This window comes from Calonectris borealis, chromosome 3, assembly GCF_964195595.1.
Source record: "Calonectris borealis chromosome 3, bCalBor7.hap1.2, whole genome shotgun sequence".
Taxonomy (NCBI): domain Eukaryota; kingdom Metazoa; phylum Chordata; class Aves; order Procellariiformes; family Procellariidae; genus Calonectris; species Calonectris borealis.
In genome coordinates, this window is record NC_134314.1 from 68,264,901 (window position 1) to 68,278,390 (window position 13,490).

General features: G+C 40.1%; 2 protein-coding genes across 22 annotated transcripts in view; both read left to right on the top strand.

Moving 5' to 3' along the window:
• Positions 1 to 13,490, top strand: part of PEX3 (peroxisomal biogenesis factor 3) — a 261,856-nt gene that overhangs the window by 90,515 nt on the left and 157,851 nt on the right. The gene's annotated exons all lie outside the window — the stretch shown is intronic.
• The window catches only part of AIG1 (androgen induced 1), a 129,847-nt gene that overhangs the window by 21,386 nt on the left and 94,971 nt on the right, over positions 1 to 13,490 (top strand). The window contains exons 1-2 of one of the 21 annotated variants that reach the window (XM_075145991.1): positions 4,965 to 5,338; positions 10,076 to 10,217. The exons of 19 other annotated variants lie outside the window; for them this stretch is intronic. The gene's annotated coding sequence lies outside the window, so the exon portion shown is untranslated. Of the gene's footprint in view, positions 1 to 4,964; positions 5,339 to 10,075; positions 10,218 to 13,490 lie in introns of those variants that run through there. One more of the 21 variants, XM_075145990.1, reaches the window with a different exon arrangement.

The following is a 13,490-nucleotide window of genomic DNA, read 5'->3' on the forward strand; positions in this document are numbered from 1 at the left end:
TACATAATGTGTTGTTTTAAGCTTTTCTTTACATGTGCAACACATGTAATGTAAGTTCATTTATTTAGTTAAAACAGTTCAAAATTCTGCTTGGAGAAATTTTAGCATATTCTAGCCTGTCACCAGTCATGATAATTATCTATTAGTAATAAAATAAATGCATGCTTTTATTTCTTTAGGGGAAGTGTTTGCCATTCTGTTACTCGGGTTTGGCCCTTACAAGTCTGGATTACATTCCAGAATACTAGAGAGTCCTGTTTTCTGCCTGTGGTTGACTAGGCGGTTGCATTCAGTGTGACCTTTTTGCGATGCTCATGTGGCAGCAATGCCTTAGGCCTTATTTCTCTGCCGTTTTCTTCAGCAGGGGCTTCATCCAAAAATGGGAAGTTGTGCAGAATGTAGCAGTCTGCTTACTAAGTATATCTTGCCACAATGAAATTACTTTTGTTTTTGTTTTGTCCAGCTACAGTAGCGTTTCCAGTATTTTTTTCAAGTTGAATTTAAAGCACTGGTTTGAGTTACAAAGCAGTAAATTGCTGTGGATTTGCCTGCTTTGCTCTTGGTTGCTCCTCCTGTGCTATTATGCAATAGTGAAGTTAACAGATGTACTATTCTGCTGCCTTATGCAATGGCCACTGATAGGGAACATCTCAGTTGTGAATCTTACTCCTCTCTTTGATCTGAATAAATATGTTGACCTATAAGGAAAATCTCTTTTATTAGTGCTTTAAAAAAAATTACTGTTAAGAAGAATAAAGACATTAAAAACAGCAAAGTACACCGTATTGTTTCTGAGGACTGAGCTGGATTTTATTAAATATAGCCAGCAATCAATTGGTGTCTGCCTTACGATTTTCTGTTGGTTTTAAAAAAAAATTATAGCTTGATAGAAATATTACAGTATCCAATCAATTTATACTGCCAAGTCATGTACAATGATACCATTAAATAGGCTTACCATTATGACAGTTCCACATAAAACCCCCTTTCCGTGTGACATTTAGAATCATTTAAATAAGAGATGGATAAGAAGCAAGTTGACCATCTCTTTGATCCATTACCAGTTTCAAGTGTCTCTACAAGATGGTAAAGGTCTGATAATACCAAAGAGAAAGTCCCCATCTGAAGCTGGCTGTCTTTGCATCTAGCAGCAAAATAAATGCAAATTGTTTAAGTGTTATAAAGTGAAGGCAAACCTAGAATTAAGTATGTGAGATCCTTTCAGATTCCTGTTCTGATTTCTAGATTAGTTGTTTAGAGAGGCAAGAGTCCCTCTAATACTCTCTCCATCTTCAGACTGGAAACCTGGGAAGTAGGAATGGCAAAAAAACAAAATAAGGGTGGGAAAATGTCTGTAGAGAGACAATGCTGTAGTAGTAATACTGTGACACGCAGATTGATTAATGTTTCTAAACTAACGACACAACATGGAAGTCACGGTATGATGTTTTACCTTTTAGCATACAAGATTGATAAACGCTTGGTTAAAATATGACCATTTCTGCTGTAGATTTTTTCACTTGCTTTTCAAATTGACTATGTATTGATGTGCTGACCTTATCTTGGCATTGATACAAATGTTGTAACCATAGACGTGAAATTCCTGAAGTTATAGTATTATATTAATGATAATACTACTGTGTTGTGATACTATATCATATTTTGCTTTTAAATGAAATATATGTTTTGACTACATCCGAAGCTGGATAAACTCTCCCTCTTTAAAAGAAATCCCTTCCTAGGGCAACAGAACGTGCTTGCTCTTTATTCAGTGCATGTGTGCAGGTTAATGATTGTATGTCAAGCATTTTATAAATCAAAGCGGTATTTAATTTGTATTTTCCTCCAAAAGATTAGCTAATACAATTTCATATAAAGGCAAGCTGTAGTATTTTAACTTGGAGACAATGACATTTTCTGGGTTCTTGTTTTGTTTCAATGCTCCCCTCTCAAAAGAGGATGTTTTCCTACCCATATTAGATTTGCCATACTTCTTGTAGGCTTTATTACAGTTTTTTTATGGGTTTATTAACCAATATTAACCCCCTTAAATGTTTTCTAACTCAGATATTTTGGAAGCAGATACAAGCAACGCCTTCACTGAGTCAAATAAAATTTCATGGTCCTCATAAAAACAGTCACTGTGTTGTAACTGCTACTACACTAAGTACTTGGTTCTTTGAAATGTAGTCCTAATTTTGATCGCACTGTGGATCCCTAAATACATAAGGAAAACAATTTATCAGAGAACTAGTTCCAGTAGAATAAGTTAACACCTTTACTTCTCTGAGCGCACATCTGTGTGGATACCGCAAGAGATCATTGCTGAGCGGTATCTCGTTAGAATGAAGGTCATCAGCTACATTTTCTGTTAAAGTATTACTCTTCCTAAGTTGGCATCAGATCTAGTAACTAAGCGCAGTTAACCAATACAAGGATTAACAAATATAATTTGTATGATTCATATAGTCATTTCACGGATGTCTGTTTTTCAAAACTTTTTTGAAGTAGACAGAAGACATTGCTGGAGCTATGATGGAGTGGACCTTTGCAGTCAAAAGGCTAGGCACCCAGCCAGTTTGTAATTCAGTGAGACACAATACATTATCCATTTTGACAGTCTTCGTGGTTAAATAGTCTGGCCCTTGTAATACCTAACTGTGTTTATAAATAGAAATGAAGAAGTCAAATGGTCCGGTCTTGACAGCAGGATAATACAGAGCTTTGGATATACCCAGAGCTCACATGTGCCTCTTCCCTTCTGTGGAGTGGGAAGAACAGGGTAAACTGATTGAGTCAACTGGAACTTGAAAACAGCTCTGGCATGTGTTTTCCTTGAGGTTTCAGTAATACATGAAGAAATGTGATATATCTGAGCTCTGCAGTGAGACCTGTAAAATTTTCTGACCAAGAAAAACAATTCTTTTAAAAGCAAAATGGTAGACTGAGCATTCTCAAAGAGCTGTACTTAGATCTGTGGCTGTCCAGTTTGCATGTTGTGTGGAGAAGGAGGATGGCATGGAAGGAAGTAGTCCTGGCTTCTGGTTCCTATTTCTTGCTCCAGGTAAAGTATTTTAGCAAATAGTTTTCCCTCTCAAATCTAGGCAAAGGGCTGGAACCTTAGTATAAGCCTCTAAAAACATCTGTGGCCTCTCTCTTACACTAGCACAACTTAACAGGAAGGCATTGGCATTGTCAGTAATGTATGTCTTCTTGAAGACAGAAATTATTCTTTAAGCTCATCTTGGGTTGAAGTGGGTGTAGAAGGTGCATCCCTCAGCAAGTAATACGCTTACTTTGATGTCACATAAAAGTTGATATCAAGAATTTGTCTTTACCTTCCATCATGTGTTACAGTAAGCAGTCCCGAGAGGTAAGGGCTGACTCCTTAAATGTCTAGACCTTCTTTGGGCTTCAAGCTGTGAGCACAGAAGGAACCGACTAAAGTGACTTTAGTGCTGCACGTATGTGCCTTGCAGGAGAGGGGTGGGATTCCAGACATACTCCTTTCCTTACTATACCCAGTTATTTTTTGCTTAAATATCACCCCACTTTATGGTCTGCTGCTTGGAAATTGAGTGTTGTGCGAGAGCTGTGATTTCCACTTTGGGAGTCAGGTGTTTAAAAACCCTGTGCAGTGTCACACCTGAACCTCCTTGTGGATACAGGCCTAATCCATACCAAGCTTTCCTGAATGTACACGGAACAGCTCCGTGTGGTGGTCCTCGGGCAGCATCCAGATTGGACTCATCTCAGCTCTGCATCGAGTACTTGGCCTTGCTCTTGTGACAGGGGGGTGGGGAGGTCCAGACCCTTGCTCAGGCTGCGTTGTGTGAAGTTTGTAACGCATCTCTGAGCCAGGATTCCAGGCTGATCCAAAGCTAGAGGTTGAATGCGACCTGGTCTCGCTGTTAGCCAGAACTGAATGTCTCGGGACAGGCATGCCGACAGAGCTGGTCAGCAGCTCTGCTCCGGGACTCTGGTGGGAAGTTTCATGTTGGGTGGTTACAGAGGTCCTTGTTCGTTGCAGTGGTGTCTGTGCCTAGTGCTGCAATGGACTACAGCCAGATTATAAATAAGTGGGCATGGCCCAGAAACCAGCAACATTTATGAACGTTGTCTGTGTAACCAGCATTTTTATGTTGTGAGGAACAGGGCAGAATACTGGAATGTACTTATTTACTAAGTATTTTGGGAAAAGAGTATGTATTCCGCAAGTCAGAATTAGAGTTACCTTACATAAAATCTGACAGTGGCATCAAATACATTTACTTGGACCAATGCCCTTATACTCTGGGGTAATGTTTTAAATCTGTGTGTGATTTCATTATGGCCAGCTTACGTGGTGGTAGGCTCTTGTTTTCTTAGAGACCTTTCTGGTCCATGTTACACACACACTGGTTCAAGTGTTAGCTAAAGAAACTGATTTATTTGGATGTTCTGCATGAAGTTACTGTCCTGTGTTACTGTTGTCACTGTTGTAACAGCATGGCCAGTTTCTGACCAGGTGGTGATAGGAGCCTCCATCGCAAGTGTTCTTGAAGCAGCATTTTCAGCTGGCTTGGATCAGACTCCCCAAACTGTGGTTTGGTGAATGCTTATCATCCAGCTGGCCTGCGGTCCCATGTCAACACTCCAGTGCATGTATGATGAATTTCTAGTTAAAATCGTCTCAACTGTCTGCAAAAAATTGCCCTATCCAATGATAAACATATCTAAATAGATAAATAGTGTCTATCAGTTCACCATTTACTTCATGTGTGCGAAGCAGGACCTGCCTGGGTTGTTCCCAGGGTTGCCGGGAGCTCCCTGCCTCCCCAGTCCCCGTCACACAGTCGATTATCTTGTTAACAAGGGCTGGGACTGCCTGGGGAGTTCTTCTATCGATTCCTCAGTCCTCTGGTGGAGCTGGGACTGCCCGGGGCGGGTTCCTGTAGCTATCAGTCAATTATCTCATCTGGACAGAAACTAGCTGGGGAGTTCCCGGGACTGCCCAGGGAGTTCCTACGGGTGACTCAGCACGACCAGCATGTGTATGGGCACAGCCCTTGTCCCCAGCTGCATTACAATTACAGCTATAGTGTTAATTGGGAGTGCACGTGCGTGCACCTACCTGGTGCATGGAGGCATTAGTGTTGGAGTTCTAAGAGGCTTAGCAGAGGACAGGTGATACTTGGGCATTTCCTGATGTGATCTGCCCAGCTGATCTGCCCAGTAGGCTATGTCCCTTGATAGGCACGGATGCTTTTTTTCTTTTTTTGTGCTGGGCTGCCACGTCTACAAGCTACTACTTGCAAAGTGCTTTTCCTGCCATGGAGAATCCAAAACACCATGACCAGTAGGTGACCAGTACCATGCTTTAGCAAAAGTCTCTTTTCTGGAGTCATCTGCTACTTTCTTAACTGCTGCAACAGGTGTTGTTTGAGGCTCCTGTCTCTTGAGAAGAAAGGACAGCTTATTATTGAACTTGTGGTGTTTTCTGATTAAAAAAATATATTTACTGTTTGTCAGTCAGTGCGCAATGGCCTGATGGAGAGCATCTAAATCTGATGGGTTTGGAACCTGGTGTGATGCCAGGTAGTTGTCGTAAAGCGGCTTCCCATAATATGTAGGGGGATGTAAATTTAAACTTCCTTACAGTTAATCTCTTTCTTCCTTTTGCAAGTGAAATGAAAAGTTGTGAGCAAAACAGAAATACAGTAAACGGCAATGTAGTTTGGAAACTCAAGAAACAGTTAAATGTTGGTTAGAGTGGGAGAGGTTTGAGCTGCGTCTGCCTTCATGAGCATTAAGGGCTTCATGCCGTTTCTTTTTCAGGCCACTCTCTCCAAAGACAGTCTCCAGGTAGCAGATGGAATGGTTGTGCTTCTTCCACCCAGTGCCCTGTCCTACGGGGATGCTGGGAAGCCAAGCGTGCAGCACACTGAAATTGCAGCTCATCGAACTTACTCACACAGAGCAGAACAAGTGATGGAAAAATGAATTTATTCAGTGCTAGTGTTGCTCAAAATCAATATTTGCTGTTATGAACTAAGGTGTAAGAACAGTGAAGGTGGGAATGATATAATGGACAAGCTCTCCAAAGCTATTATATTTGAGACCTTGGTAACTCTACTTGGTTGGCACAAATAGATCAGCTAGTCAGAATTACAGTATCTAACCATTAGAAAACTTTGACAGACACAGTAAGCAAACAAGGTCTTTGAAAACTATGATCAATGTGAAGAGGGATAAGTGCATAAGAGGGAAAGTATTTGGATTTATGCTAACAGTAGCACGGCTGCATTTGGAGGGAATAAAAAGGTCCGTGCTGTTTCTCTGAGAAAGCCGGGAGTGTTTTCCTAGAAAGCAGTGGAAATGGCTATCGCTGTAAGAGCGAGTGCAGATGAGTGGAAAACAGCCTGATCTAATGCCTAGAGAACTGCCTAGGGATCAGGGCACCTGAGTTCATCCCCTGGGTCCCCCGCTGCCTTGCAGCCTGACCTTGGCCAGCTCACTTCTCCCTGCCTCGCTTTCACCAACAACGATCAGGAAACAAATCCTTAATTTCCTTTGGGATTTAGTCATGAGAAAGACAATGAAAGCAGGGAAGTGTTATCTGGGGTTGAAATGCCACACACCTAGTGAACGCTCAACTCCCCTTGTATTATTTAATTTAAATGCAGTTAGCTTATGTCAGGGTTTTTCCCATGTTTTCTTTAGAGATGTAAGATAATGAGAACTACTTTTTTTTTCCTCCTGAAATACAACTCTTTATAACACACAGTGCCTTGCTTGAAATGTTGTGTAAAGAATAGTTGTTTATGAGTTGTTTATGAGGACAGTGCAACATGTTAGATCACCTTTCATTGAACAACATGCTTTATAATTAATGTACAAAATTATGTCCTCTCTTTTTTTCAAGTGGAGCTTGAAGAGCATCATCCTTTGCTGTGGTCTAATTACAGAACATCCTTATCTTAGTAATAACTTTATTTATGAATATACTTTACCTGCCCCTCATAAATTATCCTTCAGCTGCTGCAGCAGTGAGCTGAAGAAGAAAAGTTGCTTTAAGCGAAAGCTGAAGATGACCCTGATTGGAGACTTGAGCCATTTTTCATAATGTGGGTTTGCAACTGACTTGGTGTGTGTGTTGTTGGTAGGTTGGATGGATGAAGAGGCGGGATAAAGCTCTCAATGTTTCCTCCCCTTACCTTCCCTGAAGAGAGGGAGAATTGCCCAACTGAGACAATATCACTTAATAGCCTGCCTTGCTGGACTGGTGTGAGGAGTCATTCATTACTGCTTTCACAGTGCTCAGGAAACAGGCAGATTAAAACCTTTTCTTTCCTACAGCCATGGTAGGGCGCACTGAGGCTGCTATGATGTCTCAGAAGATTGTAGTGCCTTTCTTACTTGCATTTCCAGCTTTGTCACTATGTTGCTGAGATACCTCAGTCATGGCCTTTTCTAAATTCAGCAATTTAGAAGGCAGCTGTTACCTTATTCATTAAAAAGGGAAGAAATAAAAAGCAAAAACAGTCCCTCTAACTTTGAAAAACCTCTATGTAGTTTTGTTTTCAAATTTGATCTGTCGAAATTGCTTCCCTCTAGTGGTTTTCAAACTGTATTTCTAAACATGAAAAAGTTGGTACAATGCAGAAGTTTCTCAATTTTTAAGAAGGCCATTTCTTTGAGAAAGTTCTGTGCTTAATAAAATGTAATTTCTTTTTGGGGTAATTAACTTACAAAATGCTAGGGACTTTCCAGCCATTGGAAACCCTATCCTAAAGCTCATTTTAGCACAGACAGCTGCAGAACAAGTCTTAGCTTCTTAGCTGGCTATCCCAAACATTGTCTAGAGAGCTGCCATTCCTGCCTGGTTGACTGCAAGGCCGCTGCTGCAGAGAGCGTACCAATCATGCTGAAATGTGTAAAATTAGCATTTAAGCTAAAATAATGACATAACCTTCTGTGCAGTGTATAATCCTAATAAGATTAAGCTTTAGCAAAGAAAAACATAAAAGTTATAACCTAATAAAATTATAATCTATTCTGAATAAACTGTATTATACATGTTTGCTGAATGGCTTATATAAGTTTAATGAAATTACACTGTCTTATAAGCAGGATACAATAAGTAGTAATGGCAGCTTTTCTATACACCATGCAAGAAAGTAAGGAAGAAGATGGGGATTATTAGAAAATGGGTTTAGTCAAAACAATTTAAAATCAAAAAGATAAAGATAGAAATAGAATAATAATTTCTTAAATACTCCAACAATGAGCTTAGTGCTTCTTTAAGTGTATGAGCTAAGATCAAAATAAGATATTTAGACATCACTAACTCAAAAGTATCCAGAAAATACCTGTAGTTTTTAGAGGAAGAAGGAAGACTGGATAGACATGGTGTTGGAGAGGAATGTTAAAACACAGCTAAAAAGAATGCGAAAGATTTGAGACAATTTAACACTTTCTCAGCATCTGGTCAAATTTTGTTCATATTGCTTTAGTATATTCTGTATTTGTCCATTCCATCTCTTCATCCGATACGTAGTAGTGGATTCCACGCTGTTAGCACTTCTGAGCCAGATGGCATACACTCTGTCATGCTGAGATCATGTTGGAAATGTCATCTATGCAGCACAGCTGAGATATAGTAGCACTTTAAAAAGAATTTCTCAATTGTTGTCCACTACAGCAGTTTTTTTGTTGGGGGTATTTTACCCATGTAAAAAGAATAACTAAATATGCTTTTTTTGCCTTTAAAAATTAAAGCATTTCCAAGTATTTTTGATAGTTTACCAAATTTCAGCTTAGCTTGTTGTAGTAAGGAATAATGTATTTGTCCTTACAGAAGTACTAAAAATATTAAGAAAACTGCTTTTAAAACTATGTTAGCACAACCACATTACCTCTCTAAGAACTGTGCTGCATATTTTTGAAAACCATTATGAGACAGTCAAGAATCATGTTAAGACAGAACGGTCTGAGACTTAACCTCTCCGGTAAGTGTAACACAGTAAGGGTTTTTCCTGGGCTAAGTGGAGGGAAGATGGAGAGAGAAAGGAAGAGGTGCAAGCAGTATGGTTATATTATTTATCAGATTTTTTTTATTTCATGTGCTGAAAATTGTGAATTTTAATAGATGCTGAAAGGCAGTGCTATAAAAATGACATTTTAGGGGCCCACATCTGTTTTGGTTTTCTGATTTCTTACTTAAGTTGCTTAGTTTGCACAAAGAGTTGCTTTTCTGTCTGTCCAGATAGAAAACACATCTTGTATTCCAACAGGCAGAATTTTAAAATGCATCTCTCCTCTCGGAAACACAAGGTATCAGGAGCTTACACAGCATTGTCCCCTTTCCACAGCTCCATAGTAGGTGCTTAAGCACTTGGACTTAAACAATGTAGTACCTATAAAAACTAGACCCAAGAGTCAAAAGGGTTTCTTTTCCATGCATAATAATTCCATAGTAGACTGTATTCTTTTGTGTATCTATAAAATCTCATTGGTTTAAAACTCCATCCTTGGTTACATTTGGACAATACTAGTGGGCTTCAAAGAAAAAGATTACAGGAGGTTATGTAGAAAGTAAAGGATGATATTTAAAGGAGTCCCTGAACTTACATCATATGGTAAGGGATTAGGCATGTTTTATAAGCTGATTCATGTCATATGACTAAGTCATGAAAATGAAGTTAAATTTCCTAGTAAGGACTAGTCTTCATGTGCGACATCCTGATTAGAGGAGCCTTCCCCCCACTGAAGGCTGTAAAGGGAGATGTAAGTCGTCGTTTTGGATGAGGGCAGTGCTAGATATTTATAAGGCTGTCCATCTATGCACTTACCGAATTTCTAGTGGCTCTTCTGATAGAAATAAGTGTCATGTTTTACTAGTGGAGTTTAAGTTCTAATTTGTGTAAGTAAAAGAGAAAGGAGGAATAGAAGAAATATATACTTCAAGATTCCTAACCAACAAACAACTCAAAGTAAAATAGATGGCATTTACATTAAGTATTCCTTTGGCTTATTTTGTTTTTGTTCCCTTTCCCTTATTCTTCTCCTTTATATTGTGTATTTGGTTTCTCAGGCTACTGGCTTTTGATGGGCAGGGGCTGTGTTCCTTTTCTGTGTTGAAGTGGCCTATGATGTTACTGAAACCTGCTTCAACAACAAAACGAACTAAAATGGCCATGGCACTGCAGCCAATGTGGAAGAAGATGTGATACGAGGTCTGACTGCGTGCCCCAACTTAACGTCAGTCAATGAATCTCCTGGGGTGATGCTGCTCTCTGCTCTTTTACCTCTGGCCTTTAAAATACAAGTCGTCTTCCCCATTCCTTGCACAGGAATACTGATTCTGAGTAGCACACAGTACTTTTTCACAGTGTTTGCACTTCAACTTTAATTAACTGTAGATTTAGTGATTAGACATATTACACTGGTTTGTATTTTAGTACTTAAAATGCTGTTGCTTCTTGCTTTTATTTCTTTTATATCTCTCTTTCATTTGTCTATAGACCCAAAGATTTGCCTTTTCCTTATCTGAAGTGAGTGGCTTCTCTGATACAAAGATTTAGCACTTGATTATGTGTTGTCCAGCTTCTGCTTGCTATTATAAGTAATGAAGATACAGCGAGGGGAGGAGGAGCGACAAGAATAAAAGCAGGGTGCCTGTGAGTAACGCTGGAATGGTGATGGACAAGAAGAATCAGTAGCTTCATGCAGTCAAGAGCAGTAAAGAGATTTAATAAACAGCTACAGCTCAAGGCTTTGTTCTGTAAACAGAGTGCATTTTCTATCAAAAATACCTTGTTATTCTTGACTTAACCTGGACTTGCTCTGTATATTGCAACTATAGATAACTGAGCTGTTGTTACAGGCTGCAGGCGTACAGCCCAGTACACTACAACCCAAAGCAAGCATGGTCGCAAAACAGAGTCCAATCAGTTGTGTTTTACAGTTGGCAAAGAGATAAAAGTCTGACTTAAATTACTTCAGAGTTTCTTAAAATACAGTCATCTTAATTGCTGAAGCATAGTACATTTGCATGTCAAATAATAATCTCTAGAGGCTGGAGGAATGAAAGCTAAAGTGACACAAGGTGACAAGGAGTAATAACAGATATTCTGAGGTTATAAATCATATTCCTGTTGTTTAAAAAGGAAAATCAGACCATGCTTTGTATATGGCAGATTGTAAAATCTGAAATACATGAGAAATGACAACTTTCAGCAATTTAATTTTGCATGCTGGTAGAGCTAAACTTTCATCTTCCAGTGGAAAGCCACAGGTTGTCTTAAGCGTGAGTGTTGCTTTGATGAGTTAGGTTATGTCTGCCCCCCACCCATGGGCTGGTGGCCTGTCCCCAGGGAGATGCCCAATGCCTGGGGCTGGGGCTGCCCCAGTGCCCCCGGCTGCCCCGCTCCTGGCTGGGGGTGGGATGGGCCCTGGCTGCCCTCGGCCACTCCCAGCCCCCAGGGATCAGCCAGGCCTCCTTGACACCCTAGTGTGAATTAGTCTTCCTATAATATGGGTTATATTTGCAGATTCTTAAGTCTCTTTCTTAAATGCAGTCTTACCTTTAAACAGTGGAAGCTTACCTGGTGAGTGAGGTACAGAACCTAATACAGGTAAGTGAGGTACAGGTACCTAATACATGCGTGCATGCACACACATACACACACATGCACTTTATGTGCAAACATGGCATTTTGGAATGTGTAAAGTTACTTAATTTTCCATGCTCTTTTGTTATTTCATGCTGATTTCCTTTTTATTCTGGCACCCCTGTCTACTTGCCAGCCTACTCAGATGCCTTATTTCATAGAGGGGTACATGAAATAATTTGTAAGTGCTGTTAATCTTGAAAATGATAACTTGAGAACAGTGAATTCTCCATTTTCAAAGGTAGGTAGAGGAAAAAATACCCATGAATAATAGTAGTGCTTGCACAGATTTTTCTAGTTCTTCTGCCCTGAGCTCTAAGGAATGCTTCTGAATACGAGAGTGAGCTTGAAAGAGGATGAGGCCACAGGCAATGAAATCTTAGATTCTGTGAATTTAGTGGGACTTTTCTGCCTTGGTAAAAGTAGTGACAGAATTTCCATTGACCTCAGTTGCGCAGAGATGTTGTCTGCACTGTGGAGCCCCACGGCACGGGTGAGAAGGGAGTCTCCGTGCCCTGAAGAAAGGTTTACGAGGAAATATATTTTCTGTCTGACTCTAAGAAGTCAAATTAGGGGGAGTACAGGGAGGTCATTAGCTTCTATCCTGCAGTGAGCACCTTGTGGAAGAACTGTCCTACTGAAGGGAGTCTTTATTTTCTTGTAAGAGACAGACATGTACAATTAGTTTACTTTATTCTAATCGTTTATAAGGAGCAATCTTTTCTGATATATAATCTGAATAGATCTCATTGTTTCAGAAGGTTACTGGGCTGCTTGGTTTCGTCTTCTGTTCATAGCTGTTTTCTCCTGCAGCAACTTAAGAAGTTGCTGTGGTTTAAACCCAGCTGGGAACTAAGCACCACACAGCCGCTCACTCACTTCCCCCTCCAGGAAGGGTAAAAGTGAGAAAACTCATGGGTTGAGATAAGAACAGTTTAATAATTTAAATATTATAATAATAACAACAACAACAACAATATTGTAATGTAAAGGAAAATAACAAAGAGAGAGGAATAAAACCTAAGAAAGACCCAAGTGATGCAAATGAAACAATTGCTCACCACCAACTGACTGATGTCCAGCCAGTCCCTGAGCAGTGGCCCCCCCGCCAACCTCCTCCCTAGCTTTATTGCTGAGCTGACGTCATATGGTATGGAATATCCCTTTGGTCAGCTGGGGTCAGCTGTCCCGGCTGTGTCCCCTCCCAGCCTCTTTTGCCCCCCCAGCCTCCTCGCTGGTGGGGTGGGGTGAGAAGCAGAAAAGGCCTTGATGCTGTGTAAGCACTGCTCAGCAGTAACCAAAGCATCCCTGTGTTATCTACACTGTTTCCAGCACAAATCCAAAACATAGCCTCATACTAGCTACTATGAAGAAAATTAATTCTGCCCTCTACCCCAGCCAAAACCAGCACACAAGTATTTTCTCTGCTCAGAGTTTTGTGTTACTAAAATATCTGTAGATGGCCATTTCCATTACTTGTCATTGTGTTATCACAGCTTAAGGGTACTGTAGTATCAACTATAGTAGCAGTGGCCCCTCTAGGCTTCAATGGAGAAAATGGGGTCAGCAGTAAGTTTGTATTTTATACCTGTTTTAATGAATTTCTTGTTTTTGCATGCTCTGCTTACAAGCTTCTGCCTCTATCGCTGTTAGACGGTATAAGGAAGGTATGGCTGTTTTCTGTCAAATTTGTATTTGTCATTTTCTAAATCACTGTTTTCATTCAAACTCTAGTTAGAGGAAAAATTGGAAGATATTTCCTCTGAAGTGCTGTTATTGCTTACATTTCCAAGGGAAAAAAGAAAAGTAGTCAACTGTTTGTTTAACATCTTGGGG